This window comes from Mustela putorius, unplaced genomic scaffold (assembly GCF_011764305.1).
Source record: "Mustela putorius furo isolate JIRA1106 unplaced genomic scaffold, ASM1176430v1.1 tig00000083_pilon_pilon_pilon, whole genome shotgun sequence".
NCBI lineage: Eukaryota > Metazoa > Chordata > Mammalia > Carnivora > Mustelidae > Mustela > Mustela putorius.
In genome coordinates this window covers 8,769,011-8,794,732 of record NW_025421273.1, presented here as the reverse complement: position 1 = coordinate 8,794,732, position 25,722 = coordinate 8,769,011, and the positions used below count along the sequence as shown (strand labels likewise).

The following is a 25,722-nucleotide window of genomic DNA, read 5'->3' as shown; positions in this document are numbered from 1 at the left end:
TTTATAGATCTTGGATATCAGCCCTTGGTCTGTAGTGTCATTTGCAAATATCTTCTCCTATTCTGTGGGTTGCCCCTTTGTTTTGTTGACTGTTTCCTTTGTTGTGCAGAAGCTTTTGATCTTGATGAAGTCCCAAAAGTTCGTTTTCACTTTTGTTTCCTTTGTCTTTGGAGACATATCTTGAAGGAAGCTGCTGTGGCTGATGTTGAAGAGGTTACTGCCTATGTTCTGCTCTAGGATTTTGATAGATTCTTGCCTCACCTTGAGGTCTTTTATCCTTTTCGAGTTTATCTTTGTGTATGGTGTAAGAGAATGGTTGAGTTTTTGATACCAATGGTCGAGTTTTGACCAACTCCAGGCAAGATGCTGAAAATAAGTTACAAATATCTATTCTAAGAGTGGAGTAGCAAAGTCTCCACTCAGACACTCAGTAGTAAAACACAACATTATAACATCATATTTTCAAGGGATATATAATTTTGAAGGGGTTTGAATATGCCAATAAATTACACCACTAGAAAACCCTAAAGTAGGATATTTCCATTTTAAAAAAAGGTAGTCATACTTATGCCATTTTTAAAAGTTAAGGAGTATAAAATAAGAAACATCTTATCCAAAATTCAGTATGGCCCATAAAATACAGGATATTTATGTTAATATTAATAATAATAAATTTATCCATATAATCTTATTTCTGACTCTTACTGATTTAATAAAAGCTTCATATAATTCTAAGTCCAAAAGTGTAGCCATTCAATATACATGGTTGTATGCTGGAACCTTTTGAATTATTTAAAATATTTATTCAAAACTCAACATGTACAAGAACCTAGTAACTGGTTTTGATCCTTAAGGAACTTGTCAACCTGGGAGTAAAATTGCAAATAACTAACTAATGCACTTCGTGTTTGAATAGAAAAACAAAGAAAGGCCCATGTCAACCCCAAAGATACAGATGTAGTGAAAAGAAGGGCCATCTGTACCCCAATGTTTATAGCAGCAATGGCCATGGTCGCCAAACTATGGAAAGAACCAAGATGCCCTTCAACGGATGAAGGAAGATGTGGTCCATATACACTATGGAGTATTATGCCTCCATCAGAAAGGACGAATACCCAACTTTTGTAGCAACATGGATGGGACTGGAAGAGATTATGCTGAGTGAAATCAGTCAAGCAGAGAGAGTCAATTATCATATGGTTTCACTTATTTGTGGAGCATAACAAATAGCATGGAGGACATGGGGAGTTAGAGAGAAGGGGGTTGGGGGAAATTGGAAGGGGAGGTGAACCATGAGAGACTATGGACTCTGAAAAACAATCTGAGGGGTTTGAAGGGGCGGGGGGGATGGGAGGTTGGGGTACCAGGGGGTGGGTATTATAGAGGACACAGATTGCATGGAGCACTGGGTACTCCATGCAAAAACAATGAATACTGTTATGCTGAAAATAAATAAAAAATAAATTAAAAAAAAAAACAGGGTGAAGCAATTAATTCTAAAGAAAGGAAGATAATAGATTGGGAAAGCCTTCAGTGAGAAGGTGACATTTGAGCTGGCCTTTCAGAATGAGACTTGTACCCTGGAAACAAATAATACATTTTAATAAAAAATACATAAAGAGATAGATTGAAAGTAAAAGAATAAAAAATGATATGCTACTTAAAAAAAAAAAATTAGTGGGGCACCTGGGTGGCTCAGTGGGTTAAAGCCTCTGCCTTTGGCTCAGGTCATGATCCCAGGGTCCTGGGATCGAGCCCCACATCAGGCTCCCTGCTCAGTGGGGAGCCTGCTTCCCCCCTACTTGTGACCTCTATTTGTCAAATAAATAAATAAAATCTTTTAAATAAAAATAAAAATAAATTAGTAGTGTCACTCCAGCAAATTGACATTGCCCACAGAGCTGAGAATTCAAGAAGGTGGGTAAGGATGATAGTTTAAGAGGATCTTGAATGTGGCTTTACTCTTGCCCTGGAAGTGACAAATAGAACCAAATGCTGGGGATGAAGAAGCATTAAGTTGCCCCACATTCTAAAGAGAGTTTTACAGCTAGGTCCAGACACCCAGTCCAGAGCTAACTCAGGCAAGCCCTTTTACTTCCTCTAGACCACCAACTTCACCCCAAGAACCCTTCCCACATCCATACACAGAATACTAAAATACCAGGAAGGAAGAGAAAGGCAATGATTAGAAACACAAGCCAAGGGAATGATGAGAAATGCTATGGGGCTACACATAAGAGACTGTGCTACAGACTGAATTGTTTTCCCCAAAATTCTTATGTCACAGCCCTACTCCCACTGTGATGGTGTCTGGAGATGTGATTAAGGTTGAATGTGGTCATAAAGGTGGGGTCCCCATGATGGGATTAGTATCCCTATAAGAAGAGACACCATGGACATTATTTCCTCTCTCTTCACCATGTAGGGACACAGCGAGAAGACAGCCACTTGCAAGCCAAGAAGAGTCCTCAACAGAGAAGCAAATAGTGGCCATCTTGATCTCAGACTTTCCAGCCTCCAGAAGCTCAGGTCTGATATTTTGTTATGGTAGCTAGCCTGAGCAGTACAGACTGACATCTCATCTCCTGGGTAGACATCATATCAGCTCAAGGGATTTGCTGTTAAACCTACTTGACCAAAGAGGAAAAAATATTATAATGGAGAAAAGCATCAAATTTTATTTCCAATGTTTGATTCAGCAAAGCTGTGGATCAAAGCTGGCCTCTTAGCAAGGCGACTCAGGTAAGTCCCCTTGCTTATCCGATGGGTTAAGTCCCATTAGGGGCTTACCTGGTAGGCTGTCCCACTAGTGGAGAGAGCTGAGAGGACAGGAAGAGGTTAAGACTAATCACACACAGAGGGCCAGTGTAGAGACTACTATACGTGTGAGGAAGAACTCACACAAGTCCCAAGGAAATGCCCAACTCTAGAATCCTCCCCCCACAGAAAGTATCAATGGTGAGTTACTATTAGCCAGGAAGAGAAACAACAACCAACAGAGAATGACCTCCTATCAGAAGAGATCTTGCCCTTTTGCCCTACGTCCCCTCTGGGTCCCAATTTCCATCAGTGAAAATCAGAAGGAGGCTAGAAGGTATGAATACGTGAACCACACCTTCTTCCCCCTACTAGTCCCACAGGTCTAACATGAACTGGAGGAACATATGAAGATGAGACTAGGATTTTAAATGGACTCCACAGTTAAATCATTAGAAGCAGCCAGCATGCTCTAGGACCTGACACTCTGCAAATGAATCATTGCAAATGGTTTATGAAGGACGTGGTTCCAGAAACATTTCAGAGTTAGCATAAAGACATCTTAGATACCAACTGTTATGGAGGAGAAGGAAAGAGTCAATGACTGGTCAGAAAAGATTAATTTGTTTTGGATTTAAGGCAAATTCCTATTTTCATCATTTCATCATTTTTTGTCCTCTAACAATATCTTTTCTAGTTTATTCCCTTTCAAATCCCCCTTTTAAATAATCTATCACTTAAGGCATTACTATTATACAATATCAAGAATAACAAGAATTCTCATTAAGCTTTGTGTTGATGGCAAAGATCAATGTTTTTGAGAAAAATGATCAATTTCAAAGTTGGTCTTGGACACAGCCATCAATCTTAGTGCTTGTTTTTGTTTTGTTTTGTTTTTCTTTTTTGTCTCCACTTGTGCATCATATTCATTTAACAGCCAACCCTTAATCATGGTTTTACCTCCCACTTCACTGGGCTCCTCTACCACCTCCTAAGAATTTCTTTGAGATTTTTCCTGGGTATTTTTCCATCCTCTCTATGAAGCTCCATCAACTCTATCAGGCACACCCAAAGAGGTGCATTCCTGGGATACTTTTCCCTCTCCCATCAGGAAGCAAAATACCTTGACAGCCAGGACAACTGATGAATTCTGCATATGGCATGAGATTGAAATTAGCAGACACAAAAAGGGCACAGAACAAGCATTCAGACCCATCCAATTTTCAAATATAATGCCCCTGAGATATGGCTATGGCTTGTTGGTTTCCTGTTTACCCGTGAACTTCAAAAGGGAAAATAAGTAAGAGCACCTAAGACTGTGGTTTAAAGCTGGGTAGATTCAGGACAGTCTAATCCTTCACCTGTTAGCAACGTGGACTCAGATTTCCTATCCCAGGGAGACTGCAGGTTAGCTCTTTCAGGAAATACCCAAGAAGAGGCAACACAAACACTAAGAGAACAAATGAAACTCTAACTCAGCTTTCCTGCCATTTTGCCCCAAGAATCTGCCCCAGGTTAAGTGACACCCTCTTAAAAACACTGTAACAATGTGCCTTCCCCATGAATGCATAGCAGTAATACCAGATTACGGTTAACCTAATCAGGTCGTAGGACCTTGTGTGGCCAAACGTATGTTTGGGAAAATTTATCTCGTTCCCCCGCAATTTAATTAGTACATACTGAAATGGAATTAGAAACAAAGAATGTTAGATACTCCCAAGAACTTCCGGCTGGGTATCCATCTATCATAGAGAAAGTTCTTGATGAAGACATCAAGTGACTTGCTCTGAACAGCAAGGCTATGAAGGAATCCATACGCATTCCCATTAAGTTGTGAAGGTGCTATTCAGAGTTGTGGTGAACACAGAGGCACTCACTGCACTCACTGCCCCAACTAACAGTTCAGAGCGGGGTCTCTCCCCAGAAATGCCCCTAGTGGAAGGGAGCTATCTAGCACAAGATCACAACATCTCTGTGTGGGGGCATGGCCTCCTTCGTTGGGAGTTGGAACATCCCTGAAACTCCATCTGGGCTGCAGAGCACTCACTCTCCAAGGGACGTAGACCCACTGGCTGAGGTCTCTGCTGACAACTTGGTCCCTCTTCACCAGCCCCCTCTGCCTCCCTTACTTCCATCATGGCTTCCTTCCAGTACGTATCCTTCCAGAGAACACACCCCAGCAGGCCTCCTACAGGTGCATTTCTAGATCACAATCGGCTTCCCAGGGATCTCAACCTACAAAAACAGTCTCTTCTAGTACATCAGAAAATCCAGCCCTGGGAAACACATGGTCTTCACTGATGTAGATTATTGTAGGATTTATTTTAATTTAACAAGGCAGGCTATGAATCCCCAATGAATACCCAGAAGTTACAGAAAGTTATTTAGACAGAGAACCCTCTTTTTCTGCTGAACACCTTCTGAAACTGTTTGTGGAATATACTCTGGGGAACATGAATGCAATTCACTCTGGCTCACGTTAGAATATAATTGCTAAATTTACTCATGTCTGTATGTCCTGTAATAGCAAAAGATTGGAAAGAACTTAAATCTCCACAGAGGACTGCTTAAACAAATCACAGCAGAGCCACAGAACAGAATATTATGCACCCAGTATGAAAAAGTATCCAAGATACAGATTTTTAAGTGCAAGAAGCAAGGTTACTCAATAGTGCCTATTTTTTTCTTAGAAAGGACTGAACATATGTTTATGTTTCTTTGTACATGCTCAAAATATTTATAAAGGTATGAACTAGGAAATGATAATAGTGGTTGCTTCCATAAAAGGGAATTAAAAGCAGTCAATCCCCTCTGAATTTTAAACCATGGCAATACATTACCTTTTGAAAAAATTAGAATATTAAAAATTAAAAGTGAAACACCACAAAGTATAAAATAGAAGATATTTAAATTCTTTAATTATACATGAAGAGACTCTGGAAGAAAAATGCATAACATCTCTACAAAGTTCCTTAGATTATGAGCTCCTTGAAGACAGGAACTATGTCTTCCTATTCATTTTTTCATAATGCCCAAAGCTTTGCAGAATGCCTGAACCAGAGGAGGCAGTCAATAATGTATTGTTTAACTGAGTCCTACTGCTTCCATATGGCAACAGATTTCAAGTAGCCCTTCTTTCCTTTCCTTGTCTTTTAATATTAAACAACAAAAAATATTTTTTTAATGTAGGATCCAGGGAAACTCCAGAAGTAGAGGAAGACTAGCAAATTCTTTTAACGTATTTTCCTGGTTTGGTTGTTCTGTTATTAGCCTATAGTCATCTAAAAATTATCTGGAGCTATGCTGTCCACTACAGTCGCCACTAGCCATATGGGGCTATTTAACTATAAATGTAAATTAATTAAAATTAAATTAAATTAAAAATTCACTTCCTCAGTTGAGCTAGCCACATTTCAAGGGCTCAAATGCCACATATGGTTTGTGGTTACTTTATTGGACGTGGCAGATGGAGAACATTCTCACCACTGCAGAAACTTCTTTTGGACAGCACTCAAACAGATATGACAGACTTTGGTTTCAGTCCTATCCGGATTGAATTCCAACTTAATCACTACAACTAACAATAAGGTTTAATGGAGATTAACCAATCTCCCTGCGCCTCAGTTTCATACTGCCTCCCCTCACCAGGTCATTGTAAGGATCAAGTTCACTCGTAAACACTCATGTTCATACATAGAACAGGCCCCGACACACAGTGAGCACTCGAAAATGTTACCTCTCTGTGATTATCACCATCGTGAATGTGACACCTCAGCATGAACCAGGCATCATAACCCTCACAGTCAGGCTGTTCTACCCTTCCCAAAGGTCCCACAGAAAAAGTGGCCATTAACATCCTTACCTCAGTGTTATTGAAGTACCAGTCTATAGTGAATACAGCGTACATGAATTCCTCAGGAGGGCCTTGCGGGAAAAAAAAATTGTTGGGATGTGTGGTGAATTTGCATTCTGGTGCAAGCTCTATATTGGGTCAGATCCTGGAAACAAATATTTTCATACTTTGGAATGCAATAGTCTAGTTGGATATGATTTTAAAATTCTCACCAAGAAGACATCTGTCATACTTTGCCATGTAAAGAGCGAAGTCTACTACCAGCTAAACCGAAGGGGAAGAGGCAGCTGGGTCAGTCAAAGTGAGGTTTTTATAGCTGGTAAATGTGAATTAAATTCTGAAGAACATAACTCATGATGAGAGGAGAGAGAGAAGTGGAAAAAAATGGCCAAGGAACAATACCCCGGGAAAGGAAAAAGAGAGAAAAGCCTCCTAGTTTTTGCCCTTCAAAAATCAAGAAATATTTTCCTTTTACCCCAGAGGGCAAGCCATTTCCTTGCTACCTTGTGGTTTCCAACAACAGAAAGCCACAAAGACCTGAATTTACTAGTAGCCAGTTTTGGCCTCTTTAGTGCAACTGTGCAGTAATCTTGATAGAATAGGATAGGATATGAAATATATATAACTTTAAACTCGGAAAATATGATAACTGTCTTTCTCTGTTTGACTTATTTCACTCAGCATAATCTCCTCCAGTACCATCCATTTTGATACAAAAGTTGGGTATTCATCCTTTCTGATGGCTGAGTAATATTCCATTGTGTATATGAACCACATCTTCTTTACCCATTTGTCTGTTGAAGGGCATCTTGGCTTCTTCCATGGGCTGGATATTATGGACTTTGCTGCTATGAACATTGGGGTGCATCTGGCCCTTCTTCAATGAATCACGGAATACCACATCAAAAACAAATGATGTACTGTATGGTGACTAACACAACATAATATAAACAAACAAACAAACAAACAAACTCAAAAGTGGGAAGCTATTTTGGTGACTTTCTGACCCTTCCAGCATCTGTAGTTAAAGATCAATGAGCCAAAAACAAAACAAAACAAAACAAACAAAAGCGTTCACGTGTGTGTTTTAGATGATTGCTCTATAAAAAGACCTACATAAAAATTATTCTTCATCAAAAATCAGGCAGTTATTAGTAACCAATTTTCCAGTACTGCCTCTATAGATAACTGTTTAACTATTAAAGTGGACGCTGTGATTTATGACGGCCGTAATGACACCATGTGATCACTCTGTGTTGTCACAGAAGACGTTACCTTATCTCCTGCAGCATGAGATGCTGTATGACAATTTATAATGACGCACACTTCTTATTACCTGCTGATAATAACTTACCAGGGAAATGACAGCTTAATTATACAGCACGTCTCCTGCTGGCAAATAACTGGATTCCAGCGTTTCTAGGGCTTCTCACCAATCCCTTACAGAAGCAGAGAGGGGTAAGATTACCGCAATCCTCAGAAATAACACAATTAAGTAAAGAAGTCTAAGGCAGAGTAGATCTTTTAGATTAAATACGGATGCACTCGAGGCCCCATAATCCCTCAGCGCCCTGATTCCAGACAGTCTCAACCAGAACTGGCTGTCGCTCCTCTAATGTTTTATTTTTCCCAGCTGATTAGGCCTCTGGTATCTCCCATTCCAAATACCCAGCACGTTATGAGATGCATCAAGTGATTAATTCTGTACACCAGGTCCCTGAATCAACACAGTGGCCACAGATTTGCTGTAGTAGGCCCAAACGGCTGGTTTCTAAAGCATTACTTGCGGGCTCCTTCCTGAGGAGTAACCTGAACGTCTCAAGTCTCCACAGCAAAGCGGGAGTGCTTGTAAAAGTGGTATGGGCGGGGCGCCTGGGTGGCTCAGTCAGTTAAGCGGTTCAGGCCAGGATTCTGGAGTCCAGGAGTCCAGGGATGGAGCCCCACATCAGGCTCTCTGCTCAGCAGGGAATCTGCTTCTCCCTCTGCCCTTGGCCCTGATTGTGCTCTCTCTCGCTCGCTCACTCTCAAATAAATAAATTTAAGATCTTTGGGGAGAAAAAAAAACAAACAAATGCTAAGAGGCACTGTCTGTATTCATAAAATGTGCTTACAATGGGCAGAGCGCTTGGACTTCTGAGTTGTATGGTGGTGCATGTGGCTGTTGGCCTTCTTTTCCCTGGACTGGATGCAGAACTTCTCTATCTCTGACAGCACTGCTGGTCTTTTCTCTCAGCCTGGGCTACATGCAGTCACCTGGGACATGGCTTACAGAATGCCTGCCCCCAGATTTAGGGCATTTCATCAGATGTTGTAGTTCTTTATCTGCCCTGGTCTCATGAAATATTCCTATTTAAGGAGTAGTTACCAAACTAGGACTATGAATAGTTTGTCATTCCTTTATTCTTCCTAACCTCTGCTTTTCATTTTTCTCTGCTTTCCAACCTTTGCCTTTTCATGTTTCATGCTCCTCAGCTTGTGCGTGTGCAAAGAAAAATGGGTAACATCAAACATGTAGTGTGCCCCATTCCTTCTATGAGATTACACATTTGTTAACAGAGCTTAAAAGTCTGACCCTTTCTCTTGGGTGAATTTGTACAGAATACCCCCAAATGTCTGCATTTTTGTAGACTAAAATGTCACATTTCTTTTGAAGGTTTTTTAGGGTTTTGTTTGTTTGTTTTGTTTTGTTCCCCCTGAGGGGGCTGACAGAGAGACAGACTAGGTGACTGCTTTCTGCACCAGAGCCATCCCATCCCTACGTAAGAGGCTGTCCTATTAACTTAAACGACTAAATTATTAATGAGAAGATTTTTGACAAACATGGAATGGAAGCAAATGAAACCAAAAGGTCTTGTAGAATATATCATCTGGGATAGAAAACAACACAGAAGATAATCTCCATTCAGTTACAGAACACAGCCCTCCAGGCAACTCCCATTAAATGTGTCACTACCCCGTGCTGAGACCACAGACATTCCTTTCTATAGACACAGAATTTCTCTCTTTGGACTTGTGTAAACAACAGCAGTGGCGTTCACTATCTTTTCTTTTACCAGATGCCAAGCAGACTACCATCTTTACAGACTATTCACCACTAAAACGTTGCAATTTCCAAAACTATGGTTTATGCAACATGGAGCCTAGAGGCTCCTTGATAAAATCCCGGGCCTCCCTAATCTTATCAGAAGCACAGAATGGATTAAAAGCCTAGAGCACCGAGTGCTGATTCTGTCTTTAGACAGCCACATGACCTTAGCAGGTACTGTGTCTCCTAACCTCAGTTTATCTTTACAAATAAAGAAACCAGACTGGAAGGTGTCCAAAGTCCTTCTCAGTGTCTACGTACATGTATTAAGGTCACAGGTGGCTTATCAGCATATAGTCAAATCCATCCACATTCTATTAATCATCAGTGCCACCAGATTTGACACCTGAGGGAATTCCTCTGTTCTAATCATCTTAATTTTCCAGAAGAGAAAGAAAGTACAGAGAAACTAAATGCATTTTCCAGTTTTACACCAAGAGGTAAAACTGGGGTTTACCATGTGTCGTCTTGGATTCCCAGTTTAAATCTTCACCAGTAGTTGAATCAGCTCACAAGGACTACAAGGCATGTGTTGTGCCTCATGCTGCCTATCCATATTAGTTTCAACTTCAAAACAGGTCTACTTAACCCTAAAATCAAGGATTATAAAATGCTCGGGGCTTACAATCTGATATGTACTGATCATAACTAAAGGGCCGTATTAGCGGAATTTGAATTGTTTTAATTCTATACCTTAGATCTAACTATCCTGTCCCAGCACGGGCACCATCAGCAAAATGCTATGATTGCGCAATTTACTCTTCTACTTACTTCCAGAGGGCTACTTTCTGGATCAGAACAACTTAAGTAAACATGTCACCCATAACAACTGTGTGTCATCCTAAGCCACTGCCATTTTAACAGTCACCTCTCGACCTTGGAGGATGGGAAAGAGAAATTTCGTAAACCCCTTTACCCTGTGGCTAAGCCACAACACTCTTGCATTTACCCTGGGATCTTTGAGATCTTTGTCCAATGTGGCTTGATGATAATAATGGCAAATATCATCATGTATTTACATATCTACTGTTTCTTGGATGAATCACTTGGGAGAAGGAAAAATAATTAAAACCCCAGGCAGTTCCAAATTAAATAAAGAACCGATAAGACCAACTACCTTTTTCTTTGGAAATCTGTCCTACAGATTCTAGAGAAATAAGATGGTTTGTGTGGAATGTTAATCCATGTTCAGGAGCTAATGGCAAAACTGTAAAAACTCCCTTGGGAGAGAGGAAATTGTATCTCAGTTCAGCCAGACCAGAGTCAGACAGCCTAGGGCCAAAAGCAGAGGAGGAGATGAGGAGGAAGGTTCTAGCTGCTGTACCCTGCTTCCTCCCTTATTTTTCCCTGAAAAAGTAGGGTGAGTAGATGTTTGTTTCACTACACCTGTTAACCTTGACTGTTACTTTCTGGTTGGGCCTGGATTGCAGGGCATTCAGAACCTGGAAAATTGGCCACACAATTGCATAAGCCCATATCCTGGATCCAACTAATTGTTCTTCCCATCACTGCTATAAGACAGAAGGGGTACCCAGAACAAGGGACTGGGAAATATCTGCAGAGAAGATGGTAATCGACTTGTGGGAGAGTCATGCAGTTGTTCAACAGTATGGGCTCTTCAACCTGAAGGGAACCTCACCTCCACACAGTTGGGGGACATAAGCTAGAGTCAAGGGTTTTGTCTCTTGGCTGATAATGCTGGCCAATGATGATCTCAATTTAAGAAAGGGAAGTTTATAGGGAAGGATATATAGTGGGGTCTCTATTGGAGAAAGACAAAATTGAATAAAAATGTAGGCCAGATGGGAAAAACCAAATGGAACCAATAAGATAACAATCGAAAAAAGCTAAAAAATACTTGGTAGAACATAAGAAGGAGTTTGGAAATATGAATCAGGAGCAATAAATATGAAGAAATAACTGGGTATAATAAATATTTTTTTAAAAAACCCACAAGTGATCAAAGTAAAGAGTTAAGTAGATAGACTGAATGTCAGAAATGAATACTGTTGGAAAGTGGCAGAATGAACCAGACTGTTAGATTAGGCAATATCCTGCAAAGCATTAGGAACTAAAAATTAGATGGGGAAAAAACAGAGGAAGAATGAAGTATAGATGGAAAATGAAAGTAGGAATTGCAACTCTGTCTACTTGCCATCTGAAAAGAAAATAAGACAATTAGTGAAAATACAATAATAAAGATTTTGCTAAATGTTAAATATAAGACCTCAAAATAAAGATTAAGAGTAGAAAAGAAAATAAATTAAAAACACATCCCACTCACAGCCAGGCATATTTTAGTGGCATCCAAAAAGATTCAAGCCCTCCAAAGAAAACACACAAATGGCCAACAGACACATGAAAAGATGCTCAACATCACTGATCATCAGGGAGATGCAAATCAAAATCACAGTGAGGTATCAACTCGCACCTGTCCAAACGGCTATAATCAAAAACACCAGAAACAGCAAGTGTTGGCAAGGATGTGGAGAAAAAGGAACCCTAGTGCACTGTTGGTGGGAATGCAAACTGGTACAGCCACTGTGGAAAACAGTATGGGGCCTCCTCAAAAAAACTTAAACTACAATTACCATATGATCCAGTGATTCCAATATGAAAATACTAATTTGAAAAGACAGATGCACCCTTAATGTTTATTGAAACATTATTTACAATAGCCAAATTATGGAAGCAACCCAGTGTCCACTGATAGATGACTGGATAAAGAAAACATGGTATAGATCTATAATGGAATATTACTCAGCCACAAAAATGAATGAAATCTTGTCATTTACAATAATATGGATGGAGCTAGAGAGTATAATGCTATGTGAAACATATCAGTCAGAGAAAGACAAATACCATATGATCTCATGCATACACAGAATTGAAGAAACAAAACAAATAAACAAAGGAAAAATAGAAAAAAAACAGATTCTTAACTATAGAGAACAGAGATGGGTAAATAAAAGGGGATTAAGAGTACACTTATCATAATGAGCACTGAGTAATGTATAGAACTGGTGAATCACTGTATTGGACACCTGAAACCAATATAACACTGTATGCTAACTACATTGGAATGTTAAAACAAATTAAGCCAAAGAGAAACTTCAACCACATTCATTAAAGTGAAAGCAGACAAAGGTCAGAATGACGTCACGCTTCTTAAAAGCAACAACAGATGCAAGATAATGGAGCAGAGTCTCCACAATGCTGAAGAAAAACTAACCTTGGACCTAGAATTAAATACCTGGGTAAACCAGTATTTACATGTGAAGGCAAAGTTAATATATTCACAGGCATATAAAACATCAGAAAAATTCACCCTTTATGGCCCATTAGAAGTAATTTTTGGAAAAAGCAAAAAGATACAGGAAGCAAAGATAAGAAAAGAATTTAATGTTTACGGTTGTTTAAATAAGCAAAACTTACAAGGGACTGCTTGACACATAGTAAGTACTCAGGAAAAATGAGCAACTATTATCTTTGTTTTCAGTATTCTGTTAAATAGTTGTGCAGAGGGGCACCTGCGTGGCTCAGTGGGTTAAGCCTCTGCCTTCAGCTCAGGCCGTGATCTCAGGGTCCTGGGATCGAGCCCCACATGGGCCTCTCTGCTCAGCGGGGAGTCTGCATCCCTCTCTCTCTCTGCCTGCCTCTCTTCCTACTTGTGATCTCTTTCTCTCTCTGTCAAATAAATAAATCTTAAAAAAAAAAAAAAAAAAAAAAAGTTGTGCAGATATTGACATCCTCAGCATTCTCCAAAACTGAAGGAAATGCTTTTTAAAGTTCTTTACTAAGAATGACATTACTAGGGGCACCTGGGTGCTCAGTGGGTTAAGCGTCTGCCTGTGGCTCAGGTCGTGATCCCAGGGTCCTGGGATGGAGCCCCATATCAGGCTCCTTGCTCAGTGGGGAGTCTGCTTCTCCTTCTGCCCCTCTCCCCTGCTCATGCTATGTCTTAACCTCTCACTCGCATTCTCTCTCTCGAATAAATAAATAAAACTCTTAAGGAATGACATTTACTCAAGATTATTTAGCAGATATCATTCATTCATTCCCACATTTGGAAGATCCCATTTAATCTTATGAAGCCTTTATCCAAATGCTTGATAATAACTTTCTCTGCATGCATCCATTAGCATTATACTGACAGGTTTTCTAATATTGGACTATCCATGCAATCCTCAAGTAAATCCCATTTGATTATGATAAATGTCTTCCTGGTGGGGGTGGGGGTGCCGTGCATTTTATTGTTACGTTAGCTAATATTTTATTTAGTATTTTAAAATGCTACTGATTTTTTGTTACTCTGTCTGGCTGTCTTGCTGAACTTACTCATTTTCATAGTTTGTTAATTTTCATGGCTTTCACTTATCAATAATGATAATTCTACCTCCTCCCTTTTAATCTTTATGCTGTTACTTCGTTTTTCCAGTGTGGTAGCACATGCTAGCTGAAGCATATAGGCTTTGGAGAGAGACTTATCTGTGGACCCCGGGCACAAGGTCTTGGTACGTCTTAGTACATCACCTGAAAAGTAGTTAAGAAAAGCACCTCAAGGAGTTTATGAGGATTCCACAAGTAGAAAGGCACGTGGCCAACCATAGATGTTAACTATTGAAATATTTACTAAATATGTGTTATTGCATCAAATATTTTTTCCTCTACCCTTTCTTCTGACTCACCCACCAGGTCCAGAGGTTTCACTTTCACTTACTGGAGGGTGTGTGATGTAATAAGCACTGGGCGTTACTACGCAACTAATGAATCACTGAACTCTACCTCTGCAACTAACAATAAACTCTCTGTTAATTAATTGAATTCAAATAAAATAAAATAAAAGAACAAGGGATACCTAATCCCATCGTAGAAGTTTAGGAAAATCTCCCCAAGAAAATAATACAAAAATGAAACCTCTGGACCAGGTGGGTGAGTCAAAAGGAAGGGTAGAGAAAAAAATGTTGGGATACAATAATGCATTCCCAAGGAGGGACATGCATGCCCACATCCTTCGCCAGGACAGAAAGCACAGCATGTTTAGAGAATGGACAGCTGTTCTGTAGAAGTATACTGGTTGCCAATATTAATTGTTCCAGTAGATAACGATTTGATGAAAGGAATTATGTTTGGTTCGGTTTTTTACCCCTCAGAGTACTTGGCAAAGAGCCATGCACTGAAAAGGTGCTCAGTAAATATTTGCTATTTTTAGGAAGGTTTCTGGTCCACTGTAAGCCTATTTGATTCAAAACCATAGCCTGGGAACCAATACTTTACAAACTGCAGAGGCTAAGAGTAATTTGTCTTGAATTAAGAAAGGTCAATATTTAGAAGAGAAAGGCCTCAATATCAAATTTAAATCAGCCATCATAAAACCATAGGTCTCAAGTTTTAGAGGTCCTTCACAAAACAATGAGAAGAGTCCAGGGGTAAAGTCTAATGATATAAAACACAGACTCTTAAAAATCTGACATCTGGGATTACTGCAAGTTTTAAAGTGACCTAATAAAGTTCTTATGACTATGTATTTGTTTCCTTGGATTCTCAGGAAAAGGAGCAATAAATAAATTAAATATTAACAGTACTCCTATTTTTATAAATTTCTTTTCATCTTTTTTGTATTCTGAAATAATTTTTTTCAAAATACTTGGCAAATAGAATTTGAAAAATAAAAAAATAATTCTATTCAATGAAATTTAGAAAATAGAGTGTGGGGCTTTTTCTATTTCCTTTTGTTTATTGAAGGATTTTTTTTTTTTGCAATTTATAAAATTATCCACTCAATAACAACTGGCACAAAATATTAAACACCACCCCCCCCTTTTTTTTAGTTCTAACAGGTTCATGCTAATCTAAAGAGCTCATATGCATCCTCCTAAAAACTAATATAAGGATTCTATCAGTAGCCTGGCGCAAATTAGATCCTCAGGAAATTCTGTTTCCCTTCCTGACCCTAACAATATGCTGGGGTTGGTTTTCCAATGCTGGGGAATGTTTTTTCCATTTGCTGGGAATGCTTTTCCAACAGTCATATGATCACTGATGATTTATTTCCAGTCAAATGTAGTCAAACTCCTTTTCTCAAAACCTTTTATGACCTGGCCCCTCATCAATGTGTGACAGATTATTGACAACAAAAATAACATTATTAAACATCTATTATGTGCCAGGCAAGGTGCTAGACAGAAAAGGATGAGGTGTTTCCCAAACTCCAGCCTTTCTAACTCCATCATCACAATTCTTGTCTTCCTTGGTACCACTTTTGTCATTTACTCAAGAGGAGAGTCCATAGGAACACAAGTCAATATAATGAAATACTGGAGATACTATTAGAGAGGTATCCACCAGGAAGGGACAGAATGAAGGAGAAATGTAGTCAATATTTCCTGGGGGGCTTAAGCGGAGGTAAAGCAGGGGATCTGCCTTGAGAACTTCACAGAGTAAGTGACTCTTTAAAGACTGGTATATTAAAAAAAAATTAAAACAAACAAACAAACACCTCATGGATACAAAAAACAGATGGGTGGTTTCTGGAGGAAGAGTGTTGAGGAGTGGGTGAAATGGGTAGAAGGAGCCAAAAGGTACAAACTTCCAGTTATAAAACAAGTAAGCCATGGGAATGTAAGGAACAGTTAATAACGTATTGCATATTTGAAAGTTTCTAGAAGAGTAAGCCTCTCTTGCATGCGGGCTTTAGGGTAGGATGGGAAGAGACACACAATTCAGTCTGTAATGGTTACCTTCCCAAAAACTGAAAAAAATCTGAACTCCAAACCTTTCTGACCCTAAGAGGTTTGGATATGGTACTATAAACCTAGCAGTGTGTCAGATAGTTATAGGTGTATGGAGGAGAGTTTAAACACAGGGCTGATGCGAGTCCAGTAAAAAGTACACGGGTTAGGGAAAACCTCACCGCAAATGGGATATTGAACCAAGCCGATGAGGTAAGGGAGTAGGCTATATCCGAGACTAAGTAGGGGAACAGCAAGTTCAAGGACCCTTAGATAAGAACAGAGAAGAATGTGTGATGAGGGGCAAGTTTGTCAGTGTGACTGAAACAATGAGCTAAAGGAAGAATAGTAGGTAACATAACATAAAAATCACTTAGGGCCTTACTGACCATTATAATGGAATTTGGCTTTTAAGAAGTGAGATGAGAAGGCAAAGAAGGGTTCTGAATAGAGGAGGAGCATGACCGAATTACTGTTTGAGGATGACAATGTGCAGCTGATCATCTCCAAAGATGGCTGCCATCATTGGCACCTTCCCTCCCTCAGTGAACAAGCATGACAAGCTACCCAGCATAGGTCTGGTCCATGCCCTCTTACCCTGAAATTTGAGATGGCCTTCTAACTTGCTCTTCCCAAAAGAATGAAACACATGTAAAGTCTGGGAATTCTATACCCAGGCCTTAAGAGGATTTCCAGCTCCCACTTCCTCTTTTATGGACGCTGAATACTACATAAGAAGTCTGACAACCCTGAGACCATCGCAGTATGAGAAAACCCAATCTAGCCATGTGAAAAGGCCAAATGGAAGAGAACGAAAGAACCCACCCAACAGCCTGACCCAATACCTTGAACATTCTCAGACAGTCCTTGGACAACTGGAGTCAGCTGAGACCACAGACATTGTAGAATGGAAACAAGTCATTGTCGCCATGTCCTGTCCAAATTTCTAGCCTCCAAACCTTGAACAAATAAAACAGTTCTTGTTTCACACCATGAAATTTTGGAGAAGTTTATCACATAGCAATTAGAAACGGATATTAAAATTGATAATGAGACCAGGTACTTGGTAGACACCTCATGAAAAGCAACAAGGCTACTCTTTCTAGTTAAAGTTAGAAAGGCAATAATACACCTCTTACTGAAGGCTGGAGAGAGGGCAACTCACATTACATAGTGGCCAAATATCTGGCAACAATATGGAAGAAAATATATCTAATGAACTTGTGGATCTGGCTAAGAAGATTTCTGAGCATTATAGCTGGCTTCATTTAGCTGCCTAGGATTCATTACAGGGAAGAGAAAGATGAACTAAAGTGTTCAAGTGGAACTTAGAGGAAATTGTTCAACCCAATACTTGCCAGCTTAGAAAAGAAAACTTTTTGTCATTCTCGCCTCTCCAGATAGCAAAAAATTCTCAAAGAAAGAAGCAGTCTTAGGACAAAGTTCAAATCCAAGGTCTATTCTTACAATGTGCTCTGAGGTTAAAGATCAAATCAAGTGCGTGGCTGAAAGATGCCTCATTAAGACCTTACGTGAAGGCAGTGCCTCCTAGACCCAGTCAGCGGGACAAAAATGCTTCAAAAAACTGTAAGGGTTTCTCCTACAGCATTCTGACTTGTAGCCAAAATAAAGAGGGGAATATTGTAAGTGTCTTCTGGGTACATCTTTCTCTACTAGAGTGAACCTCAATAAAATTTATAGGAAGCCCTCAAGATTTAAAAGAAACATGTACTTAAAACAAAAAAACAGAAAAACAACCTCACCACCAGGTAAGCGAAAGGAAGGACACAAAAGGTCCTTAGATCCAACTCAAAGCAGGAACTGGCCTCTTCAGTTGCTGACAAGCCCTATTTCTTGTGGAAAAGAAAGATTAAAGGCGGGGGATGGGGAGGTGCTTCACTTTCCAGCCAGCCCAGATGAGGTGCCAGAGGTAGGAATGAAGAAACCTTCCAGAATGTTTCCTCCTCAGCGGCCTTGTAAGAGCTAAGGAGCTGAACGTGGTGCAAACTGCAGGATCGTGATAAATAACAAATTACTGTTTGCTAAGCCAGTGGTTTCTGGGTGTTTCTGATAGTTTGTTTTGAGGGTTTGCTTGTTTGTTTTGTGAGTTTGTTTAATGCAGGCAGGGCAAGTAACAGAAGCTTTCTGGCTGCTGTGTCCCATTGAGAACAGGCAGGGGGGAGGGGCAAGTACAGCAGCAGGGAGACCAATTTTGCAGTAATACCGTGAGGCATGACAAGAGTGGCTTGGGTCCAGCTGACAGCTGTGAAGCTGGCGAGAAGTCAGATGTGGGATATTCTCTGCAGGGGCAGCTGAACGACTTGGTGGCAGATTAAAATGTGGGGTATGAAATAAAGAGAAGTAAGGACACCTCTGAGATGGACTAAGTGATCACGTATGCAGCTCCAAGAATGGAACTTCCACCAAGCTCGAGGAGGGAAACAGTGGAAGAAGGCATCCAGGAATCCAGTGAGTCCTAGACGTGTCCTCAGAATTACTAACTAGACTGTTGTACCTAGGAGTCTGGAGTTCGGGGTCGTGACTGGATACAGAAATCACTACTCTAGGAAGCCATTAACAGTCACCAGGCTGGATGAGATCACCAAGGGAGTGAGTTACACAGAGAAAGGACTGACCCCACTGACTCCTCTGTTTAGAGGTTAGGGAAACAGAACTGGGAAGAGCCCAAAAGGAGTGATCGTGAGGCAGAAAGACAAGCAGGAGAGGTGGGGGACTGTCTGGAAGCCAAATGAAAAACAATGAGAACAGCTCTGCTGAAGAGTGTACTGGAAGAGAGTCAAGCCCTAACCGGTGGATCTAACATGGCGGGGCTTGGTACTTCTGACAAGAACAGAGCTAGTGGAGCAGTGGGGAAGACGACCTGCCCGGTTCAAGAGACAATGAGAAGAGAGAAACGAGACAGACAGTAGAATTGACTTTGAAAGTTTTCCTATAAAAGGGAGACCGAAAAAGCAGGTGGTAGCTGGGGAGAAACATGAGGCCAAAGAGAGCTGTTTGTTTTTTGTTGTTGTTGTTTATGGAAGAAATTACAGTGACGGCAAAGACCCATTAAAGAGAGACAAAAATTGATGACAGAAAGAATGAATTACTAGAGCTCTGTCCTTGAGCAGATAACAGGAATGAGAATGCAGGTCTGTAGGATTGCAATGGATTTCTGGCTGGTTTCCTTCTCTCCAATTTGCTTTTTCTTCAATAAATCTTACCCCAGACTGACTTTCCCCAAATACTGTTTTAATGATAGCAGTCCACCATTGTTTTTGGTCTATTACATTTCCCGTTTTCCTGGAAGTCCACTTAGTTGTCGAAATGCTGAATGTCCTCTCATTGAAGTCAGTACAAATCAACCATGTGACCAACCCTTGGTTGGGCTCACACAGTCTTTATTCAAAATGTGACTGGAGACACACACATATAAGATGAATTTACAGAATTACAAAAACTAGCATAGACCCAATAAATTCATATAAGGGAGAATATAATTTTACCTGGGCAGAAGGGGGCAGAAAAGTTAGGGAGGTTGGATGCTTCAGCAGTATGCAGGAAGGATGACAAGGAGTGAGCAGGGACAGCAAGTGTGTCTAGCGTCTAGAGCACAGAGCAGTGTGACTGGGACTAGCATGGAAGGGGAGCCCAGGCTGGAAAGGCTATCCAAGTCCCCAAGCCTGGCTGGAAGCTATTCTCCACCCCCACAACCCACCCCCCCACATTCCCCCCCATCCCCTCCGCTGCTTTCAGTGGAAAGCCAGTTCTTTACCCCTCCCTCCCCTACACACACACACACACACACACACAGAGAGAGAGAGAGAGACACAGTCTCTGCTTTAAGCACAATGAGCCCCGGCAATCTACAAACCAGCCTTAGGGGGCAGGCAATAGGCTGAACCAGATCAGAGACCTTCCAAGTAAACACCAGGGAACCCCACTGCTTCCTGAGCTCTGTATGGATATAGAAGAGTTCTAAAAAAACCACTTTCCAGATCCTCTATTTCCATAGGAACCCTTTTTCACAAGTGATAAGCTTGAAATGTGCCAACAGTGAACATTTTCTGGCAAGTTCTCCTTTCCCACTTCCCTTTTTATAATTACCCTTCACCCGTTTTACCAAAGAAAGGCACATCTCTCTCCCATTCACAATCTTACTATATGCCTTGCCTCCCCAAGGTGCCTAATAAAGGGACAATTTGAAAAACTGATATTAGAGAAACGTTCTTTCAGGAAAGCACTGATATCCACATTACCCATACCTACATTTAGGATACAAATTTCCACTATAGTTTACTTTTATGCCTCATAATTACTTATCAAAAGTTAATGAATTACTTTGGTTACCTGTGTACTAATATTTAAAATAGCATAAGAAATAATTTTTAACAAAACTATTTTAAAAATTAAATTTAAATGTATATATTTTTTGTTGCTGAGGAGTAAGAGGAGCACAGAAGTTGGAAAAATATATTGTAAAATTTCGAACTATAAAATGTTCAATTGAAGAATAATTGAAAATTTTAGAGGTCAGAGCTAAGGGGTATTTCATTTCTCAAATTTCTATTAGAAGGCATACGAGCAGAGTGCCCAGTGAGAATGAAATGATACAAGGGATTATTGAATGTGTCACAGGGCTTCTTCCCTGTGTCATTGTGATAAGTAGAACTCCCCCCGCAACAACCAACCTTACAACCATTATATTTTCTTCTTGTAGGATCATTTTCAGTTTCAATTCCTTTATTTTACAAAATATTTTGTCACTCTCCGGATCCCTTCTGCATTCCGTTAGCACTTGGAAAATTCTTAGCATCAGGAGAAGAAGCAACTATGCATTATTAGAACATGATGACAGAATAGGCATTCAGACTTTTTAAATCCATTTTTATATAGTCTATATAAAAATACCTATTTTGTATACACATACACCCATATGTATGCATATGCACATATTTATACATATATATGTATACTTAAGTCCTTCCAAAAATGACCCGCAAGACACTATTAGAGTCACAGTGGGATAAAACACACTGCCTCCAGATATAAAATGAGCATGAACAACACTGCTGAACTGAAATGAGACCAAAGAGCTTCTTATTTCCTACATCTGATTCCAGTACTGAGGAACTTGGGAGGGGAAAAAAAAAATAAAGCAAAATAATAAATATATAATTAATAATAATTCGTCAAATTCACCACTATATAGCCAGTAGTGAGTATCTGAAGTACTAGCTAAAACCACAGAGGTTCTTTCAACTCCCCTATGGAATTTTTCCACTCAGTCCATTCCAATGGGATAGCAGCAAGCACTTACGCATTGTTCAATCTCAACAGCCTGATGTAGCAAATCTACAACCACTGTGGAAGTAAACCAAAGAGCTAATACTGAACTAAGGAAAGCAGGTGGCTTCTTGCCAACCCTCATACCATAAAGCCTCGGAAAAATCTTCTCAAATACTTGACTACACCACCTTGGTTGTGATATAATGGAAAAGGCTTCTGTTCTGATTTCTCCAGGAACCCCAGCTTTCGACTTGGATGGATGAATGGATAGATAGATGGATAAATTCAGTACCCAGATCAATCCCCATGTACTTACATCAGGTTCTATCAGCAAAAGCTGATGCATATTAATGTTTTCATTCAGGAACCATGACAGAAGCCTCTCCAAGGAGCCAAACACATATAGACACTTGCATGAATATCAGTTGATCATAAAGCTAATCTTTAAATATATAATTAATGATTGATGTCAATCATGCAAGTGCCATATAAGCAGTATTACTTAAAAACCAACATTCTATCTTTATAACATGGGGTCAAAATGAAGTCGTGGTTAGTTGTCACTACCAAACTGTGGGAAACACTTATATGGAAATATCATTCTTCATAAATACCTGTGACCTTAAATCTGTGCGGGTTAAATCCTCAGTTCTACCACTTAACTAGCTCTGTAACTTTGGGAATGGTACTCAGTTACCCTGTGCTCCAGTTTTCTCAGCACTATAATATAGTTCCTACCACCACATAACTTTATTATGATGATTTTTAAAAATACATACTTGGAACAATGTCCAGTGCATAATAAGACCTCAACAAGTATTAGCTATAATATAAATTGTATTTCCCATATGGGAAATAATATATTTCCCATAATTCAAGTTGCTGGCAGAAAGACGGAACTCTCTGTATTATCATTAACTAACCTTCAAAAGAATAGCTACCTGGGGCACCTGGGTGGCTCAGTGGGTTAAGCCTCTGCCTTCTGCTCAGGTCATGATCTCAGGGTCCTGGGACTGAGCGCTGCATAGGGCTCTCTGCTCAGTGGGGAGCCTGCTTCCCCCTCTCTCTCTGCCTGCCTCTCTGTCTACTTGTGATCTTTCTCTGTCTGTCAAATAAATAAAATAAATAAATAAAATTTAAAAAAAAAAGAATAGCTACCTAATGAACAAACTTAACAGGAAGCTCTAAGAGATAAATGAAGAAAAGGACAGTTTTTTAAGTTTTAAAATGTTTTAAAAACTAGCTGGGGTTTGAGGTCCACTTAAAAACCTAATTAGAGTTGTGGATATTTTCCTAAGAAAAATCCACTTACACTAACATTTCAGGGCTTCAATCATAGAATTCCTGAAATCTGCTCAGAGCCAGCAAACCTGAGATGGAGAACCTCCTGGGGTTTAAGATCCTTTAATTATCAAACTCTATTTCAATAAACTTTAAATCACTGATTTTCTCTCTCCTTCAAAGATGTTGATAAATATGTATTTCGTTAACAACTAGTATGTCTTACAAGAGAGCTGCTGACATTTATATATGAATCTCACCAGTGAAAACAGAAAGCATCAAATCATTTTCCTTAAGTCCACCAAAATCTGCAGTAAAATTCCAAATTTCAGGACTACAATTTTCTGGAGTTCCCATGCCAGATTGTCAAAGAATAGTGAATCCAAAGTACGGGAAGGGACATCTGGCTGTTTCAGTCAATAGAGCATGTGACTCTTGATCTCGGGGAAGTGACTTCGAGCCCCACATGGTGTAGAGCTTACTTAATAAAAATAAATAAATGGATTAATAATCAATTAAAAAGCAAAGTATGGGAACACTGCCTACTGAGCTTTAGGACCAGTGACCAACCTAACTCCTCTGTGTCACTCTGTCACAGAGCCAATGACCCTGCAGGAAAGACCATTCTGAGTATGACTAAAACTTTGAGGAGAAAACTCATTGAGAAATGAAAGAATGTGACCTTAAAACACAATCGTAACAAACCTTTAGAACTTCCTGAGACTTAACTTAATTTCATAAAATTTTAAATTCTTTGTCACTTTTTAAAGCTAAGAAGGCTCTTACTTTTTCTCTTCAGCCCCTCCTTTACCTATCTTTTTGTTCTTTTTTTACCTCCTTCCTCCACCACACCACACCGCTTTTCAACAAAACAAACAGGACTTGTTAAATGGAATCAATCATTGCACCTTGATGCTTTCAGTAGAACAGCCCACCTCACAGCCATCCCCTCTGGGACACCACAACCATCCAGAGCTAATCTGTTCATTCAGTCAAGTCAGCAAAACCTCCTTAGGCACACTGACAAGATAAGGACGCCTATCAGTTACAAGTAGATGTCATCACCCCTGTAATAACTTTAGAAAGTAGCTTTAAAAAACACAATGGAAAAACAGCTAGCGACAACAACTTTGCTTCCAGTTTTGAAACTTCTAACTCACTCTGTTTAAGAATCTGTTCGTACACATTGTTTAGGAATAATCTAGCACTATGGCTAAACTGAAGCTCTCAAAATCTGAAACGCACAGCATTACATAAATTAAAATGAATTGTATATGTCCCCAAAATGCAATCTCAATAACACTAGGAAAAAATTAACTGGATTTTCATTTAAATCCACCTTGGATAAGGATTCTATTGCAACTAAGCTCTCCTGCATCTCTTCCAAGTTTCTAATCCTGCTTTTCTAAGAGATGAGTGGCTTGTACTGGGTTGGAACTAAGAATCCGAACCCAGGCCTGACTGCCCAGCAATAGCCATTTCTGCAAGCTCCTTTCCCTAGGAGGACAAGGGTCCTCATCCAAAAAGGGAAGGGTAACTCGATTTTGCAACAAAGATAGCGACAGACGTGCAGAGTCCTACACACCTTTGCTCCGACCGAGAGGGAGTTTGGGAGGGCAGAGGGAAGAAGCGAGGAGCTGCAGTACCTTTCTTGAACTCTCTGAGCTCGGTTAGGTGCAGAACTCAGCGCTCGGTGCTGCCAGACCGCGTCTTCCCGGCGGGGGCAGCCAGATGCACGTCCCTCGCTCTCCGCCGGTCAGCTGGCAAAGTCAGCGCAGGGGAGAGCCCGGCGCAGGGGAGAGCCCGGCGCGGGACGCTGCCTCCCGCGGCTCAGCTGCCTGCAACACCGAAAGACGGGAGCGCACGGAGGAGCGGCGCGGGACCCGCCAGCCGACGAGCAAGCTGCGCACCTCTGGAAGCGGCGGACGGCGAGCCCGGGGGAATAAAGGGTCAGAAGGGGGAAAACCGCTCTCCGTAGCGCAGCGGAAAACCCGAAGCCGCGGTCAAGTGTTCCGCGTGAGAGGGCGGGGCGGCGCAACCCGCAGCTGGTGGCGGGAAACGGGTGGGTCGGCCCCGAGCTGGGAGAGGCCCGAGGCGTAGGCTTTCGGGGGAAAATTCCATCGCCTTTTCAACCACCACCACCACCACCCCCCCCCGAGAGCCGAGAAGCAGAACTCTACCTCCATCGAGTCCGGGCTGCAGGGCTGGGGGCGGCAAGCGGCGCAGCGGGCGGGCGCTGCCACCAAGCTCTCTCAGCCGGGCGACGGGCTTCGACCGCGAGTCCGCGGGGGTTCCCCCTGGGCGCCCTGAACCCCGGGAGTCCCAACCCTCAGCGAAAAGAAAAGTGAAAGAGAGAAGACCAAGGAGCAGAGGGCAAGACAAACTTCCCCAGCGGCGGCTGGGGGAGGGGGCTGTGGCACCAGACCCTGAAAGATGGCCCCAGGTGTCCAGTCCCCGCCCTCTTGGCTGGGACGCTCCGCAGGTTTCTGCCGCTGCCAAATCCGGGGGCGCAGAACTTGGAGGGAGGAGGAGGTCAGGGAGCGCCGGCCCCGCCTCGCAGAAACGCCAGACCGCGGCCTCGGCCTGTGCCTTTATCTTTCCTGGCACCTCCAGGGAAAGCGCGAGAAGTCTCGGAGACCACCCAGGGCCCCCGCCCCTACCCAGCCTGGTTTAGGGCGGGAGGCTTCCCCGGAGAAGCCTGGAGACCTGGGCGCGTGGTTGAGCAC

The 25,722-nt window shown here is 41.1% G+C and overlaps 1 protein-coding gene across 7 annotated transcripts in view; it reads right to left on the bottom strand.

Annotated features, from left to right (window-relative positions):
• The window catches only part of IL15 (interleukin 15), an 81,744-nt gene extending 56,454 nt beyond the window's left edge, over positions 1-25,290 (bottom strand). The window contains exons 1-2 of one of the 7 annotated variants that reach the window (XM_045072066.1): positions 25,177-25,290; positions 7,965-8,049 (exon numbers count right to left, since the gene is read on the bottom strand). The gene's annotated coding sequence lies outside the window, so the exon portion shown is untranslated. Of the gene's footprint in view, positions 1-6,619; positions 7,250-7,964; positions 8,050-17,271; positions 17,386-24,581; positions 24,773-25,176 lie in introns of those variants that run through there. The other 6 variants (XM_045071980.1, XM_013064519.2, XM_004768447.3 and 3 more) reach the window with 6 other exon arrangements.
• Between the last annotated feature and the right edge of the window lie 432 nt (positions 25,291-25,722).